The sequence below is a fragment of the Balaenoptera physalus genome (genome assembly GCF_965194825.1).
Source record: "Balaenoptera physalus genome assembly, contig: HAP1_SCAFFOLD_2460, whole genome shotgun sequence".
NCBI classification, from domain to species: Eukaryota; Metazoa; Chordata; class Mammalia; order Artiodactyla; family Balaenopteridae; genus Balaenoptera; species Balaenoptera physalus.
Window position 1 is genome coordinate 1 of NW_028124347.1, and position 19,466 is coordinate 19,466.

At 39.3% G+C, this 19,466-nt stretch overlaps 1 long non-coding RNA gene and 2 pseudogenes across 3 annotated transcripts; 2 read left to right on the forward strand and 1 right to left on the reverse strand.

Annotated features, from left to right (window-relative positions):
* The first annotated feature begins 8 nt into the window (after positions 1-8).
* Positions 9-1,866, forward strand: LOC309654275 (mitochondrial import inner membrane translocase subunit Tim8 A pseudogene; annotated as a pseudogene). The gene has a single exon. The product of its transcript is annotated as a mitochondrial import inner membrane translocase subunit Tim8 A pseudogene (transcript).
* A 1,085-nt stretch (positions 1,867-2,951) lies between these two features.
* Positions 2,952-15,779, reverse strand: LOC309654274. The gene is made up of 2 exons (XR_014260106.1): positions 14,263-15,779; positions 2,952-7,765 (listed from the first exon to the last, which is right to left on the reverse strand). It is a non-coding gene; the product is annotated as an uncharacterized lncRNA (long non-coding RNA).
* Positions 15,780-16,877: 1,098 nt separating this feature from the next.
* Positions 16,878-19,222, forward strand: LOC309654273 (heterogeneous nuclear ribonucleoprotein A3 pseudogene; annotated as a pseudogene). Its single transcript has 2 exons — positions 16,878-16,885; positions 18,608-19,222. The product of its transcript is annotated as a heterogeneous nuclear ribonucleoprotein A3 pseudogene (transcript).
* The last annotated feature ends 244 nt before the right edge of the window (positions 19,223-19,466 follow it).

Here is a 19,466-nt window from a genome sequence, read left to right on the forward strand (position 1 = left end):
TCTCTTAACTTTTTTTTTTTAATTGTATATTTATGGGATTTTCTTCTATTTATTTTAACTCAAAAATCTTTTTCTGATATGTGTCTCAGTCTCTGATTTTTCCCTGGATTTTTATGGCAACTTTCAATCTGCATACAGTGTTCCCCTTTTCAGGAGGAGGATGTTTTATTCAATTAAGTGTTTGAATATTACTTTCTTCCTCAGCTACAGATATAATTCTTGGTTTGGTTTACTTAGCTATGTTTCTTATGTCTCTCATCATCTTTCACAGCATTTTCATTTTCTTCTTCTTTTTCCTCTGTAATTTTGCAGACTCTCAGATTTGTCCTCATCACTAATTTAACTTCCTTCATGTTAATTCCACCCTTTTTGCCTGCAAAATGTATTTTAAATCTGTTACCAAATCTTTACAGTTTTAGGCAGTCTTTTCCTTCATATGTTCATTCCTGCCCACACCCCCCCCAACACACACACTTTTTTTTCTAAATTGAGACAAAACATGAAATTCACCAATTAAGGGTTCCGCCGCGGAGACACGTGAAGGTCGGTGAGTTGGTGCGGAGTTTGTCTCGGCACGCGTGGCCGCGCTGGGATGGCGTCCTCCTCGTCTTCCTCCGCAGCGGGTTTGGGCTCGGTCGACCCGCAGCTGCAGCATTTCATCGAGGTAGAGACTCAGAAGAAGTGCTTCCAGCAGCTGGTGCACCAGATGACGGAACTTTGTTGGGAAATGTGCATGGACAAGCCTGGGCCAAAGTTGGACAGTCGGGCTGAGGCCTGTTTTGTGAACTGCGTTGAGCGCTTCATTGATACAAGCCAATTCATCTTGAATCGACTGGAACAGACCCAGAAATCCAAGCCAGTCTTCTCAGAAAGCCTTTCTGACTGACCTGATTATTACCTCTCTGGAAAAGGAAGGTAGTTCAAGAAATGAAGAGCAGTTGATGGGATGGTTGAAGAAAAGGCTGTGGGGGGATCGGCTCCCACCTTTGTCACTCTTGGGACATCCTGTCATCTGAGAATGAACAAAGACCAATTTTTGTGTGTGGGGGTGGTTTGAGGGTCAAATGTGTTTGGGGTTGTGTTTTTTAATGCTAATCTTGGGAAAACAATTGACAGATGAATGGAAAACTCTACTAGGTGTATGTTACTGTATGTGGGACGATGCTTTCCTCATAGTCCCATTAACTGCTTCCTATAATTTTAATAGTGGAACTGCTCTATAATTTGATATGTGGGACCACATAGGTAATAATCTGTTATTTGTGTGGATTCCTTTCAGATTTCTGGAGAGATCGATATACATCTTTGTGTCTCTCAGAAAGGGCAGCAGTGGGGGAAAGAGTAATTTGGTACTTGACTGTAGGCCTCCTTATCTAGTGTTTGATTATCTGTGCTAGAAAAAAAATGTATGGAGTATTCATACAGTACATTTCACCTTTCTAGATTATCTCCCTCCCTTATACTGTGATTCACTTAAATATCTATATATAAAGTACAGTCTTGAGCTAGTACAGGTAGCCTGAGAGTCTAGAGGCCTTTAGTTAAAGGAATCTAGCCAGCGAACATAATTCTCATACTAAACTGCCACAAGGAAGAAGTTAACTTACCCTGTATGTCAGGGTCCAAAAAAATTTAAAGATGTGCCTAAATGAAAAAATAAGTTATAAAGATTTAGGCCAGTCAAAAACTAACAGCAGGGCTTCCCTGGTGGCGCAGTGGTTGGGGGTCTGCCTGCCAGTGCGGGGGACGCGGGTTCGGGCCCTGGTCTGGGAGGATCCCACGTGCCGCGGAGCAGCTGGGCCCGTGGGCCACAGCTACTGAGTCTGCGCGTCTGGAGCCTGTGCTCCGCAGCAAGAGGGGCCGCGATGGTGAGAGGCCCGCGCACCGTGGTGAAGATTGGCCCCCGCTTGCCGCAAATGGAGAAAGCCCTCGCACAGAAACGAGGACCCAACACAGCCATAAATAAATAAATAAATAAATTTAAAAAAAGAAAAACAAAAAAAAACTAACAGCAGTTTCAGGTAGAGGTGCATGCCTAATGTAAACCAGCATACTTTCCATTTACTGCGTTCTTTTAATCACTGAAATAAAAACTTCTACAAGATTCAAAAAAAAAAAAAATTCACCAATTAAAGTAAGTGTACAATTCACTAGTTCTTAGTATTTTCACCACCAATATTGTTATCTAATTCCAGAACATTTTTGTCACGCCCCCCACAAAGAAATCTTGTATATGTTAGCTGTTACTCCCTATTTTCCCCTCCCCAACATCCCCTGGCATCCACTAATCTACTTTCTGTCTATACGGATTTGCTCATTCTGGACATTTCATATACATGGAATTATACAATATATGACCTTTTGCTATTGGCTTGAAATATTTCTCCCTTTAATAGTGTCAGTTTTTCGGACTTCCCTGGTGGTACAGTGGTTAAGAATCCGCCTGCCAGTGCAGGGGACACGGGCTCGAGCCCTGGTCTGGGAAGATCCCACATGCCACGAAGCAACTAAGCCCGTGTGCCAAAACTACTGAGCCTGCGCTCTAGAGCCCAAGAGCCACAACTACTGAAGCCCATGCACTTAGAGCCCGTGCTCCTCAACAAGAGAAGCCACCGCAACGAGAAGCCCGCGCACCACAACAAAGAGTAGCCCCTGCTCGCCACAGCTAGAGAAAACCCGCGCGCAGCAACGAAGACCCAACGCAGCCAAAAATAAAAATACAAATAAATAAATAAATAAATTTATTTATTTAAAAATATAGTGTCAGGTTTTATCATTTTAATTCTGTTAGTTTTTTTTGTGTGTATTTGGGACTTGCTTATACTGCATTTGTCTTTTAAGTCATATAGGAGAAAAACTGAATTACAAACAAAAATACATTTATACTGTCTTTTGTATTTCCTTATGTAGTTACCTTTAGTACTTTTTTCATGTGGATTTAAGTTACTGTCTGGTGTTCACCATTCCATCTTGAAAAAAATCTCTTTAGTATTTTCTGTGGGTCAGTTTGCTAGCAGTGGAGTCTTTCAACTGTTGTTTATCTGAGAATGTCTTAATCTCTCCTTCATTTCTGAAGGGTAGTTTTGCTAGGTACAGAATACTTGGTAGGCAGGTTTTTTTCCTCAGCTCTTTGCATATGTCATTGCAATGCCTTCTGGCCTCTATGGTTTCTGATGAAAAATCAGCAATTAGTCTTATTGAAGATTCTTTGTACATGATAACTCCGCTCTTGCTGCTTTAACACTGTCTTTGTCATTTGATGGTTTATGATGTATGTAGATGTGGCTCTCTTTGACTGTATCATGCTTGGACTTCCTTGAGCTTTTGGGATGTGCAGATTAACAGCAGTCATCAAATTTGTGAAATTTTAGGCCATTATTTCTCCAAATACTCCTTCAGTCTCTTTTTCTGTCTCTTCATCTGGAACTCCCATTATGTGTATAATAGGATGCTTGAAGGTGTCCCATAGGACTCTGAGATTCTGTTAATTTCTCTTCGTTCTTTTTTCTTTCTGTTTCTCACACTGGATAATCTCAATTGGCCTATCTTCATGTTCACTGACTCATACTTCTGCCTGTTCAAGTCTGATACTGAGCTTTCTCCAGTCAATTTTTTATTTTAGTTATTGTACTTTTCAACTACAGATCTTCTATTTGGTTCTTTTTTGTAATTTCTCTTTATTGATATTCTCTATTTGGTAAGACACTGTTCTTATACTTCTTTAGACATGGTTTCATTTAGTTCTTTGAACATATTTTAAATAGCTATTTTAACATCTTCATTTAGTAAGTCCAATGTCTGAGATTCCTCACAGACAGTTTCTAAACTGCTATTTTTCTTTTGTATGGTCCATATATATATTTTTTTACTTTGAATTTCCATATCTTGTAACTTTTTGTTGAAAACTGGACATCTTAAAAAATATAATGTGACAACCCTGGAAATCAGAGTCTACTACCTCCCTAGGGTTTCCTGCTGTTGCTTTACGCTGTTTTTTTTTTTTTAAGTAACTTTTCTGAACAAATTCTATAAAGTCTACTGAAGCTGCCACTCAACTAGCTTAGTGGTCAGCTAATGCCTAGATGGAGATATCCTTAAACATCTAGAAACAATAAATCTCCCAGTCTTTGCCGAGGGACTACGTGCACATAGCCATCAACGCTGAGGGCAGGGAGTTATCAATTCGGCCTTAGCCTTCCCTTTCTTCTTGCCCAGAGCCTCAAGGGCAGCCAAAGGTAAAGGGTAGGCCCCTCTCAGATCTTTCCTGAGCATGCACTCAGGCCTGTGCACACTTGTGGTCTTCTAGAGTCCTAGGAATATATCAGTGCTTTTCAACATATCTATGGACATCTCATCCTCAGTTTTTCCGATAAAGCTTTTGGTTAGTCTATTGTTTGTCTCAAGTGTTATCCACTGCCTCATGCATTGTGACATTAAAACAGTTGCTTGGGGACTTCCCTGGTGGTCTAGGGGGTAAGACTCCGAGCTCCCAATGCAGGGGCCCTGGGATCGATCCCTGGTCAGGGAACTAGGTCCTGCAACTAAGGAGTCCGCATGCCGCAACGAAGATCCTGAGTGGTGCAACTAAGACCCGGCACAGCCAAAATAAATAAATTAAATAAATAAATATTTAAGAAACTAAAATAAAACACTTGCCTGTAAGTGTTTTTTGACAAACACCTCACACATAGACACAGAGGCTCATACGCACTGGATAGCTCTGAGTAAGGTCGAATAAAGATAAGCCTTTTGAGTGGAGTCTTCCAGAGAGCCATCAGACAGGTCAAATACTGACAATTCTTTGGGAATGAAATTGTGAAAGAGGTCCAGCTCTGTTCTGCTCCCTCCAGTCCTGGGAATGCAGGCTGATATTTTTCAAGGTTATCAATCACTGAGCTGAGTATGGCAATGAGAATAGGGCAAGGTAAAATGCCACAAGCTTATTACTATTCTTATCAAGGTTCAGCCATTTTTCTTGAATAAATGCTTACTACAAAAGCTACAAGCCTTTGGTTAATTTCCAGAGTTTTGGAAAAGTTTTCCATAAAGTTTTGCCAAAATTCTGTTGCTTTTATCACAGGGCAAAATGTTGGAGGTCTTTACTCCACCATTTTTTTCTGCTATTAACTCCTCACTTTGTTTTAAAACTCCCAGCCAGTTCTCTCCCCATGGCTTTTTGCTCCTATTGACAGTACTAGTACATAAAGTATTTAAATGTCTTTAAATGAATATCAAAATAACATCTATATTATATATTGGTATGAGGTATAAAATGGCTTACAAAAAAAAAGGCATAGTACCTATCTTCACAGAACTTACTGTCAGATATAAATGAAATCCTGTTACTACTTCAGAGTGTTACTTGACCTAATGAGTAAATCTCTAACATCTATCTCTTTCTTTGCGAGGTTACCTTTGCCTTGTTTTTTTGTTTTTGTTTTGTTTTTAATTTATTTATTTTTATTTTTGCCTGTGTAGGGTCTTTGGTGCTGTGCACGGGCTTTCTCTAGTTGCGGCGAGCGGGGGCTACTCTTCGTTGCAGTGCGCGGGCTTCTCATTGCGGTGGCTTCTCTTGTTGCGGAGCATGGGTTCTAGGCATGCGGGCTTCAGTAGTCATGGCTCGCAGGCTCTAAAGCGCAGGCTCAGTAGTTGTGGCGCACAGGCTTAGTTGCTCTGTGGCATGTGGGATCTTCCCGGACCAGGGCTGGAACCCGTGTCCTCTGCATTGGCAGGCGGATTCTTAACCACTGCGCCACGAGGGAAGTCCCTTTGTTTTTGTCTTTAAAAGAATTTTATGAGTTCAATTGTTTACTCATTCTCAACTGAGGAGAAATTATTTGGTCCAAATATCTGCAACGGTTTATGACTTGCCCTTGGCCCCAAACTCTAGTTGGATCTTTCTAGTATCTATAGAATCACAACACACTAATAGACACTATCTATCAGAACAATTCCTAGGCTTTCAGCTAGATCAGCTCTACTGGTCTAAGAAACTATTATTTTCTTCTGTCAACTCCCTCACTCTCAGAATAGATGCAGAACATGATAAATGACAACCTCAAGTATATATAGCCAACAGATCTCTTCTTGTCTAATTGATGCATTCAGTACTTTATTTATACGGACAGTATTTCTCAGGATACAGTGTACCATCCCTGAGTAGTCATTTCCTCTTCCCACTACTGTCCAATTTTTCTCAAAGTTAATGTCTCCAAAGGGAAGAGTTAGGATGTAAATGAATAGAAGTACACAGGAGGCCTCAAAAAATACTGGAACACCTGATTACACTTCTATTGGTACATTCTGTCTTCTGAACTAGGGGGCTGAAAGTGAGACTGAGATAAAAGATTTTCCTACCTACAATCAATTAAGTAAGCTTGTTTTATGTCTCGTAGCCACTAAGTGAGTTTTTAAAATCATAGCCATGCAGGTAGTGAAAATTTCTTCCAGTTCCTGGTTATAGGCTTCATAATCAATCCTAACATATGAGCATTTTGTGGTTCTTTTTTTCAGTGGCATCACAGTGGGAAATCAGGAGCAATTATATCAGGGGCTTTAACTCAGTTACCATTAGATACTAGTTGGGTCCTCTTAAAATTAACAGAAAATCTGCATAAGACCAGGGACAACTACTTTCTTTTTAATTTCTACACCTATAAAGATGTCTATTGACAAATCATGAACAATTTATATCTACACGGAACCAAGTCAACTCCTGTGGACCAATCAATATGTTATCCCAACAATCAAAACCCCGCACCATACCAACTCCGTATCCTTATAATTTTCCACAGAAAATATTTATTCAGTTCCTCCACAGGATGCTATTCATTTTCTAAATCTGCAGTTCTATTGTGGTGATCTCACAGGGATGTTGTGGGATATTTTAAAACTCTAGAGAAACAGTGATATGTAATATCTGGTGTACAGGACAAAAACTAATAGCTAAAGATAGTTTAAAGTTTCAACATTAGATACTGCTACATTCCTTTCAATGCTGCTGTCTGTATCTCTGCAGAGTTGGATTTTTGACAGTTTCTGTAACAAAAGCAATAAATGAGGGTGGTTGTGTCCAATCTCATCTCAAGGTGTGAGAAACTGTGCCCTAATAGCCACACATATCTCGTTAGCAAGTAATTATGCATATTTCTGAACAAAGTAAAATGTTTTCTTTCAAACACAAAACCAAAAATATTTTTGCTTATTAAGCTGTAAGATCAAAACGGTAAGTATTTTTATACCCTAATAACATAATAGCTTAGTATCTGAAAAAATACTTCATGTATTTATATGCTGCTGATGATTTATATCCCCACGATGATGAGAAAAGAAATCACCCAAACACTAAGGTGACTGTGAACAGAGAAAACTTGGAAACCTTTGTCCTAGATGGAGTCCACTAACCCAAACAAGTAACTGTTCATACAATTTTCTTCAAATATTTATCAAATGTTTGAGTGTACACAATACATCTGACCAAATAACTCACCTATCTGAACCAGAGACTGTGTCATGAAAATCTCCATGTTTCACTTAAAGATTAAATAGCACTGAGCTTTCATATGTCATCCAGAATTAAACAGCCAATCCACAAATAAAATTTCAAAAAGTAAAATTTTGAATAATTTCTGCATAATACCTGAGTGTGAGCTCTCAATGGTGGTGTCTGACTTGGAATCCAGAGATGAAGGAATTTGTCTTAATTGGGGAACATAGTACATCTTTGTACTACCAGAAGGCTTATATGGCAACAGTAAAGGCTGGCCTAAGGACATAAAGATCAGAATAATTAATAAGAAAACATTTATTAATTAACTGAACAAATATTAAGTACCTTTAATGTGCCAAGCAGTGGTCAAGATTCTTGGAATGTATCAGTAAACTAGCATTCTAGAAGAGGGAGATAGACAGTAAACAATTAGCATACTAAATAAGTAAATCATCTAGTGTTTTTATAAATTATTAGTGACATAAAAAATTAGAAAATACTGGGACTTCCCTGGTCGTGCAGTGGGTTAAGAATCTGCCTGCCAATGCAGGGGACAGGGGTTCGATACCTGGTCTGGGAAGATCTCACATGCTGTGGAGCAACTAAGCCTGTGCACCACAACTACTGAGCCTGCGTGCCACAACTACCAAAGCCCGCCCGCCCTAGAGCCCGAGCGCCACAACTACTGAGCCCATGTGCCGCAACTACTGAAGCCCACGTGCTCTAGGGCCCTTGTGCTGCGAGTACTGAGCCCTCGTGCTGCAACTACTGAAACCTGTGCGCCTAGAGCCCGCACTCTGCAACAGGAGAAGCCACCACAATAAGAAACCCATGCAGCACAACGAAGAGTAGCCCCTACTCACCACAGCTAGGGAAAGCCCGTGTGCAGCAACAAAGACCCAAAACAGCCACTCCCCCCCCCAAAAAATTAGAAAATGCTGAGGAAGATTAGAAGTATTTGGGAAATTGCAGCAGGATGCAGTTTAAATAGAGTGGTAAGGGTAGGATTCATTGAGAAGACGACTTCTTAGCAATCTATTCCATATTTAGATGGCTCTAACTAAGAAACACTTTATCTTATATTGAACCCAAACCTGGTCGTTGTTAACCCCTACTACTGATCTTTGAAGATTCTCCCTCCAGAGTCATAGAAAGTAAATCTAATTCTCTTCTATGTGGCAGATTTTCAAAATAAGTTTTCCATTATAAAAGTATAAATTCTCAATATTAAAAAAATACACAGAAATAAAAAAGACAAAGTCTTACCACTCAAAGATAACTATTATTAATATTTTAATGTATTTCTACAGGTCTTTCCTCTGTATTGCTTATTTGTTTACATAGTTGTGTATAGTATGTATAATGTGGAATTCAGTTTTTCTACTTTACATTGATAATAAAATATTCATTTTATTTCCTATCTTCACATTTTTTATCATTCTACTACACATTAAGTGTTTTTAACCCTTCTCATAATGTTAAAAATTTAGGCTGGATTAAATTTTCAATAATAAAGAATTCTGTAATAAAGACTTCCTGTTCATAGCATACCCATTCTCCCCTGCTGCCCCATTTCACATAAGTTTCCTGATTTCAGAGTGAAAAATTATGTCATTTATAAAGTTTCGTTTTTTTAAATACTAACTGCTAAAATTCTTTCTAAAATGTCTGTGACATGGTAGTAATTTGATTATTATAGAAGATGAAATCTTTTTCTTCTTCTTATTTTTTTGCTTCATTGGGTCTTCATTGCTGCACGCGGGCTTTCTCTAGTTGCGGTGTGGGGGGCTACTCTTCGTTGTGGTGCGCGAGCTTCTCACTCTTCTCACTGCAGTGGCTTCTCTTGTTGTGGAGCACAGGCTCTAGGCATGCAGGCTTCAGTAGTTGTGGAGCATGGGCTCAGTAGTTGTGGCTCGCGGGCTCTAGAGCACAGGCTCAGTAGTTGTGGAGCACGGGCTTAGTTGCTCTGCGGCATGTGGGATCTTCCCGGACCAGGGCTCGAACCCGTGTCCCCTGCACTGGCAGGTGGATTCTTAACCACTGCGCCACCAGGGCAGTCCCTGAAATCTTTTTCTATACACTTGTTTTTCTTTCATGATGTGGTAGAAACTCTGTCTCTGTAACAGCATTTTGATATTTAGCTGGGTACATACTGCTCATCTGTACACTGTATTTCCCAATCTCCCTTGCAGACATGTATGGACATATGACTGAGTCTGGGCCCATAGGTCAAGGGTGAGAATAATGTCTGCAACTTCCAGGCATCCCATGAAAACACTCCACTGGCTGCTGCTAAAATTTATCCTCCCCATTACTCTTCTTTTCCAGTATTTTCTTTATTATTCTTCCTGAAAAAACTTAAGATCAATTAAACAAGTTCAAAAGAACAATTCCATTAGAATTTTGAGTAGAATTACATTAGAGTTTAAATTCATTTGGGAATAAATGACATCTTTAAATATTCAATTTTCCCATTCAGAAATATCCCATCCCTCCTTTTAGTCTACTGTCCTTTTCTATGCCTACACAAAGGATTAGTATTGCCATCACATGAGCCCTATAAAATTCTTGTTTAGGTTACTCCTCAGTATTCATGGGGTTGTACTGCTCATTCAAATAGAATTTTGTAGATAGCTACCACTTCTCCTGATTAAACACAACAGCTTCTTCAGTTTATCCTTATGGACCATGGTCTTCTCTTGCATCCTGTAATCACCTCTAGATGGACTCCTAGTTGCCCATGTCTAGTTTATAAAAATCAAAATACTCTAGACAGAGTCTGATAGTCCCAGAGTAGAATGAGATCTCCTTCATTCTGGATGCAATAACAACTTATAAACTACTTAGAATTGTGTTACCATCCTTGGCCACTCCATGATTCTGATGATTTGACATGGAATCCATATTACTAGTACCCTGCTTCCAACCAAGGAACTGACTTCATAGTGAAGGAAATGAGACAAAAGGCTGACGACTAAAGGGAGTCACTGTTCTCCTCACAAGCCTGATCACCCACAGCTATGGTAAACTCAAGAACAAAAAAGCGAGTGAACAATTTACTGATAACTGTCATGGCACAAGCTGGGAGGCATCACTTTCTGAGGCTGGAATGCTAGCTTACTGAATACGGCATGTGCTCAGAACCACATGTGGCACTTGCCTATCCCACAGACAGAATGCATGTATTTAGGAACAAAGGCAGAAGCCTTTAAAATCTTTTGCTTTCTATCTCTGTGACTCTGCTTTGTTTGATGGAAGATCTTAGAAATAAGGGAGGGGCACTTCTACCGGGAGACAGGAGCCATCTAGTCATTTTACATTCTTTTTTTTTTTTTTTTTTTTTTTTTTTTTATACCTGTATTCGGTTTTTTTTTTTTTTTTATTTATTTATTTATTTATTTATTTATTTATTTATTTATTTATGACTGTGTTGAGTCTTCGTTTCTGTGTGAGGGCTTTCTCTAGTTGCGGCAAGTGGGGACCACTCTTCATCGCGGTGCGCGGGCCTCTCACCATCGCGGCCCCTCTTGCTGTGGAGCACAGGCTCCAGACGCGCAGGCTCAGTAATTGTGGCTCACGGGCCCAGTTGCTCCGTGGCATGTGGGATCTTCCCAGACCAGGGCTCGAACCCGTGTCCCCTGCATTTGCAGGCAGATTCTCAACCACTGCGCCACCAGGGAAGCCCCTCATTTTACATTCTTTATGTCACTGAAACAATACAGGGAATAGGATGCCATAGTGTTGACTAAAACTACAATTGACCTTAACTATCAGGGAGAAATAAGGTTACCTTAAAAGAAGAAAGTCAGTAGGAGTATGGCTTACACCTAGGGGACCACTTTACCAAGCCTGGTCATAGAAATTAACAAAAAATTACCTTAAACCTATGCAGGGCTAGCAAAGCCTTAGACTACTTAGGAACACTTGTACCAACCTATCAGGCAAAACCCCAGCCAATGAGAACCTGGCTGAATTCAAGGAGAATGAAGAAATGTATAGAGGCTGGAAGAATTTAAATAACAGGAAAAATAGGTTGTAGCCTCTACTTCTCTTTGGACGTTGCTGTAGTCATTATTGTTAGGATATTGACTTAGTAGTTTTCTTCCTCCACCAGTGTATATAAAGCTTGGTGGTGATGGTTAAATTTACCATTTAGTTCAAAGTTTGCAGAAAATGGACAACAACAATTGGGCAGAATTACAATGGACCCAGAGCAAGAATGGTTACCATGTGGAGATGGAGAATTCAGAGGCAAGATAAGTGGCTTTTTGAAATTCTCAACAACTTTATGTTTGGATGCAGAAGTCTTAAAGTTACTTTGGACTGCCTATCTCTGGGGGAAGAAGCGACTATTCAGCAAATAATGGTTGTTCCTGGGAGAGAAAGAAAGGACTGGAGAAGGGTAAAGAAGAAAGTCCAACCATAAAATTTATTTCTTCAAAAAACTTGCAAATGGAACTAAATATAAACATATAGCATATTACTCTTAATTTGTTAATTCAGAGCAGTGGACACATAGTCATAAATTCAACATGCTATTCTGTATACTTTTTTTTTTTTTTAAAGCAATTCCTTTATTTTTATTATTTATTTATTTATTTTTGGCTGTGTTGGGTCTTCGTTTCTGTGCAAGGGCTTTCTCTAGTTGCGGCAAGCGGGGGCCACTCTTCATCGCGGTGCGCGGGCCTCTCGCTATCGCGGCCTCTCCTGTTGCAGAGCACAAGCTCCAGACACGCAGGCTCAGTATTTGTGGCTCACGGGCCTAGTTGCTCTGCGGCATGTGGGATCTTCCCAGACCAGGGCTCGAACCCGTGTCCCCTGCATTGCCAGGCGGATTCTCAAGCACTGCGCCACCAGGGAAGCCCTATTCTGTATACTTTTAAAATATTTTTTAAAATTTTACTTCTGAATCCACAGAGTTAAAAATATTTTATTATTAAACCAAATAATATTTCTCTTTTAAAGGAGTCCTTTCTACCAAGTACCTGTATGTAAAGGTAAGACCATGAACTGTGGGCTCTCTATAGACTGATCCATTTGATGTCAGAAGAGGTATAAAATACACTTTCACAGTTGGATTTCCTCTCCTGTGCTCTTCCACCAACATGAAAACAGCATAGCCCAGAGTAGCCTGGGTTTCAGTACAAGGCATGTGGAACAGACCCAAACCGTTTTTGCATCCTGATGCCAAACTCCAACGGACTCATAAGCCCATGAGTGAGGAAAGCAAATGTCTGTTGTTATAAAGCACTGAGATTTTCGAGGTTCTTATACAGTATCACGGTGGCAATAGGTAACTGACACATTAAAGGTGTTCTGTGTGATATTGATTAGACTATACATTTGGGGGGCATAATTTTATTTCACAATAAAAGTGTATAAGAAATATAACCATCTCGGGCTGCCCTGATAGCTCAGTGGTTAAGAATCCGCCTGCCAATGCAGGGGACACGGGTGCCAGCCCTGGTCCGGGAAGATCCCACATGCCGCGGAGCAACTAAGCCCATGTGCCACAACTACTGAGCCTGCGCTCTAGAGCCCGCGAGCCACAACTACTGAGCCCATGCACCACAACTACCGAAGCCCACGTGCCTAGAGCCCGTGCTCCACCACAAGAGAAGCCACCGCAATGAGAAGCCCGTGCACCGCAATGAAGAGTAGCCCCCGCTCGCCGCAACTAGAGAAAGGCTGCACGCAGCGATGAAGACCCGACACAGCCAAAATAAAATAAATAAAATAAAAAAAAAAGAAAAGAAATATAACCATTTCAACATATAAATGTATTTATTCAAATTAAATTCAGTGCAATTTAAATGTGGAACTAAGCAATTTTCTTTATACATTTAGGCATATTCCATTTATACCTACAGACAGATAAACTTTTTGCACAAGTAGGAACACTTAAAATCTATTTTGAATAGATTTGTACAAACTGTTGAATACTTTAAAATTAGTAATTGAAAGTTCCCACCCTCATTTGGAGGTAGAATGGGAACTTAACTTTCCAGTTACTGGTCTGAAAAAGAAAATAACTTGCTATAATTTTGAATGTTATATAGTGTAAGCACTATAAAAATATCACTGTCATGATAGCATAGGAACACTCTAAATGTTGTAGACCTTATGGTAGAAATTGCTAGCTGTTCACCAAAACTCATTTCTTTTTCATCCTGGAAAGCACAGCTAAACTATTCCTAGTCAGTGGAAAGTGATGTGGGCCACACCTAGGCCTAGACCATAAAAGCCTCCCAACATGTGCTCCTCCATGCTTTTCGTCCCTTCCAGTTGACTATGATGATGAATCCAAGGTTCCATGTTTTAAAGAAAGCAGAGTCACAGTCAACCTGGGTCCCTGCTCAACGTTTCTTGAGCAAGAAATAGACTGGTATTGTGTTTGCTATCTGTTCACTGTCTCATGCAAAACAATAGTAAAAGAAACAATGCCAAATAATTATCTACCTCCCTAAAATTGAACCTCTATAGTTTTTATGTTTTCATGAACTACTTGCATTCTTATGACAAGTATTATGAGTTGAAAATACGTCAGCCACAAGTAGCATGAGTTTCACATAGGTTGTTAACTTCACTAGAAATTGAAGTAAAAACATAATAAATTATATTCTCTTCATAGCTATGTAAATAAAAGATGTTATCATCATGTACAACCTAATGCTTAAAATTAAAATTAGGTTTTCTAACTAGAAAGACCCAATCAAGAAATTTATTGGTTAATGACACACAAAAGTTGGTAATGTGACCTAAAATTCTCTTACCATCTGTGCCATGAAGAACAGTAATCTGTTGGACTGAAGATGATGAAGCAAACTTGACAGGAACTTTGCCCAACTTCTGTGTACTGAGCTCTGGAATATCATGTCCACGATCTTCAGCATTACCAAAAATCTCAGATGAAAACATGGTTTTTCCTGGACTCTCTGTTGTTATCTGAGTGACTGCATCAGATGATAATTTTCCAGAGACGGGAGAAAACGGGGTCTTAATCTCCTTTGGTGATCTGAACAAAAAAGGGAAAGCACACAGCAGGTCATATCCTTGGCTTATCAAATACTGTAATTTCTTTCCAAATGTGGCTTCAATATTTTTTGGAGACACATCCAACTCCAATGGTTAAGTTATTTCTGCAGTACCCTTTGCTTTTTTACATACTTATTACAGGGTGATCATGCATGAGTTTACTTTTACTTATTTTAAAATCTACTTTTATTTTGGATTTAGAATGCTATTATATAAGGAAAGGGTACTTTTCAGTTGAAGTGGAAAGATATCCATTACAAAATAATTACTGGAAGTCCACTATAAATTAGGGGACTATGCTAAACGCATAGAGTGTACAAAAATAAAAAAGAAACAGAGCCTTTCCTCAAAGAGTTTATATGTCAGTGGGGGAACCAGAGGTTTTTAAGGTTGTAATTATGTATATAGATGATAAAGAATCCATATTAAAACATAATGGAGTAAATAAATGAGTGTATAAATAAATAAATAATAGGAGGGAGGGAGAAGACAAATCTTGCCAACAGAAGAATTCCATATGTAGGTAACCTCCCCCCCGCCACCCCCCCCCCCCCCCCCGCCGGCATCCATCTCCTCCCCAAGGAGGTGGAGGTGAAGCTTAATCTTCCCCTTAAGTCCAGTCCTGGGCTGGCCTTAATGATTGAATTCCAAAGAGAGTATAAAATGGGAGAAAAAGTAACTTTACAGTGGAGAAACCAAGCAAACACCATGTTATGCAAGTGATGATGTTTCACATCACCAGTGATGTCACGGAGACACTACATACTCTCTGTTATGATGTGATGAGACGGTTACTTCGCTTCTGTGGTATTCTTTGTCAAAACCTATAACTCCAGTCTAATCATGAGAAAAACATCAGCCAAACCCAGACTGAGGACAATTCTACAAAATATCAGACAAATATTCCTCAAGACTGTCAAAATCATAAAAAACAAGGAAGGAATGAGGAACTGTCATAGACCAGAGAAGACTAAGGAGACATGACAACTAACTAAGTGGAATGTGATATACTGGATTGGGTCCTAGAACAGAAAAAGGTCATTAACAGGAAAACTGGTGAAATCCAAAAAAAGTCTTAAGTTTAGTTAATAGTAATGTATAAATGTTGGCTTTTTAATTTTGAAAAATATAGTATGGTAGTATAAGATGTTAGCAATAGGAAAAACTGGGAGAGAGGTAAAGGGAACTCTGTTTGTATCTTTTCTGCAGATTTGAAACTATTTGAAAATAAAAAAGGTCATTTTTAAAAAATGGAGTAATATTGTATTGTATTATATCACAGAAGAAGAAGACCTTTTAAAAGGTCTTTTAAATCTCTACCCTCTATATACTATTCACTAATTAAAAGGACAATTATGAGAAAAGAAAATAGGCCCATCTCCTTTATGTATACAGAAGCAAAAATCATACACAAAATGTTAGACAATCAAATGTAGAGTGTGTGAGTGAGTGAATGTGTGTGTGTGTGTGTGAATTCCTACCAAGTTGTTTTACTCCAGAAATGCAAGGTGAGTTAACATTCAAATATCAATAAATGTCATGCACCACATGAATAAAATAAAGGAGAAAATGTATATGATCATATCAGTATAGTCAGATAAAGCATTTGATAAAATTCAATAATTATGTATGATTAAAAACTCATAGCAAAGGGAAACTACAAAAAACTTTAGAGCCACCATCCTATTTATAGTGAAATGTGGAGAATGTCCACTGTAAGATTAGGAACAAAATAAGAATGCCAACTCTTACCTTTTCTATTCAACCTGTTAGTAAAAGTATTAAATGGCATTAGCAGTAAGGCAGGAAAAAGAAATCAGAAATATAAGGCTAAGAAAGGAAGAAATAATACTGTCACTTTCCATATTTGATATAATTAAGGATACAGAAAATCCAAAACCATCTACAGATAACTTATTAGAATATCAGTTAGTTTTTAGAAGAGTTGCCAGATAAGAGACCAAACATTAAAAAATTCCACTAACATTTTTCTGTGTCTGAAAAGTTATAAAATTAAAAACTAAAAAATATGCCATCTACATTATCATCAAAACATCATATACCTAATAATAAGTGTAATAAAAAATGTAAGAACCCTGAACAGAAAACTATTAATATATCATAGAGAGAAATTAAAGGTGATCTAAATAGGATTTCTACTTTGAGGCAGGATATATAGGCATACCTCACTTTATTGCACTTCACTTTATTGTACCTTGCAGATAATGCTTTTTTTTTTTTTTTTTTTTTTTTTTTGTAACAAATTGAAGGTTTGTGGCAACCCTGTGTCAAGCAGCTCTACTGGTGGTGCCATTTTTTCCAACAGCATTTGCTCACTTCGTGTCTCTATGTCATGTTTTGGTAAGTCTCACAATATTTCAAACTTTTTCACTATTATACTTGTTACATGATCTGTGATCAGTGATCTTTGATGTTACTATTGCAAAAAGATTACAGCTTGCTGAAGGCTCAGATGATGGGTAGCATTCTTAAAGTCTGCTTTCAAATTAAGATATGTACTTTTTTTAGACATAATGCTATTGCACACTTAATAGACTACAGTATAGCATAAACATAACTTTTACATGCACTGGGAAACCAAACAACTCGTGTGACTTGCTTTCTTATGATATTCTCCTTATTGTGGTGTCTGGGACCAAAGCCATATCTCCATAATAATATGCCTGCACTAGGTAGGCACAGGCCATCACTCCTGCTGCAACGAGCAAACAAACTTGAATAAAGGATCATCGAGCTAAGGAAGCAATCAAGAAACAATATCAACTAGTATGCTAGAGAGGGACATTTAGAGATTTGGAGCAGGGGTTTGGTGTAGGGAGACATACTCCACTGGAAAAGAGAAATCACCATACCTTTTGATGAACTCATTTGCTGGCATGATGGAGTGAAATCTAGCAGAATGTCAAGCCGATTTCCCCCACAGGACATTTCCTTAGTGTCAGGGTGGTACAGGATGATGGGGGACTGAGCCAAGAAAGCAGAGTGAAATTTCCTGCACAGTCATGGCACGAACAAACCAAATCCCGCTAGATAAAGGGGCCTGTGACAATCATTAGGTCTCCTCTTCAAGACATTTGCCAGTTTTTGAACCTATAGAAAGCAGGAAGCTTAAATACCTAATGCCTGAGGGAGAGAACTTTCCAAAGTGAGGAATCAGAGACCTACCAGACTCACAGTAAAAACCCAGAAGTGCCATCCCCAAGAAGGGGGCTGAGTCAGAAAAAGTGAAATCATCTGCAATGTTTCAGTGTTTATGAGACAAATTTTCATTGAGAAAGTGTAACGGTAACAAATACATAGCTGGTCTCTCCTTACATTTGCCATACTCTGAAGCTGTGAGAACTGAGAGCCTAAAGAGCTGAATTCAAACATCTGAAAGACTGAAGTCAATAACTGACTGTATTTATTGAAGAATCAAAGACCTGTCAGGCTCACAGCAAAAATCCAGGGAGGCCACAAATCAGGAAAAATCATAGGTAGGATGAGACAAGTAAAGCTCCAACCCAGTTCTGACCTAGTAAAATTCCTGAAATGACTGAAATGATCAGCCACTCTGATTAACAGAGAAAGGGGTAAATCTTCTCTGGTTCAAAGTAATAGCATCTTCAGTCTCTATGAATTTTTTATTCACCATGTCCAGCACACAATCAAAAATTATGAAATTCCTGAAGCAGGAAAAAGTGACTAAAAATTAAGACAAAAAAAAAAAAAAAAAAAAACAAAACAAGAAAAATTGATTTAGAGGGAATTCAGATTCTGGAGTTAGCACAGAACTTTAAAATGACTATATTGAGAGTAAAAGATGGGGATTAATAGATTAAAATATGGAGAATCTCAACAGAAAATTGGAATCAATTTTAAAAAATCAAATACAGATAAATGAAAAATAAGAAAACTGATCCCCAGCAGAACTTAGGGAATACTAGAAGAAATTTTTTTAGGCTGAAGTAAAATGGCCCAACATAGAACAGAGCTGGCCTCTCCGTCCCATATTGAACTCGAGTTGGAAGAGGCGAGTCCGGTCTCAAAACGGAGGTAAAACCGCCGCCCGGTCGCCCCCAGCCCGACTCCGGCCGTCGCCGCCGCCGCCGCCGCCGCCGCCGCCACCGCCGCCGCCGGGGGGGGTGGGGAGGAGGGCCATGATCCAAAGGAACCAGAACAGTTGAGAAAACTGTTTATTGGTGGTCTGAGCTTTGAAACTACAGACGATAGCTTAAGAGAACAGTTTGAGGAATGGGGCACACTTACAGATTGTGTGGTGATAAGAGACCCCCAAACAAAACGTTCCAGGGGCTTTGGTTTTGTGACTTACTCTTGGGTTGAAGAGGTGGATGCAGCAATGTGTGCTCGACCACACAAGGTTGATGGGTGTGTAGTGGAACCAAAGAGAGCTGGTTCTAGAGAGGATCTGTAAAGCCTGGTGCCCATCTAACAGTGAAGAAAATTTTTGTTGGTGGTATTAAAGAAGATACAGAAGAATGTAATTTGAGAGACTACTTTGAAAAGCATGGCGAGATTGAAACCATAGAAGTTATGGAAGACAGGCAGAGTGGAAAAAAGAGAGGATTTGCTTTTGTAACTTTTGATGATCATGATACAGTTGATAAAATTGTTCAGAAATACCACACTATTAATGGGCATAATTGTGAAGTGAAAAAGGCCCTTCCTAAAGAAGAAACGCAATCTGCTGGATCACAAAGAGGTCGTGGAGGTGGATCTGGCAACTTTATGGGTCGTGGAGGAAACTTTGGAGGTGGTGGAGGTAACTTTGGCCGTGGTGGAAACTTGGTGGAAGAGGAGGCTATGGTGGTGGAGGTGGTGGCAGCAGAGGTAGTTATGGAGGAGGTGATGGTGGATAGAACGGATTTGGAGGCGACGGTGGTAACTATGGCGGTGGTCCTGGTTACAGTAGTAGAGGAGG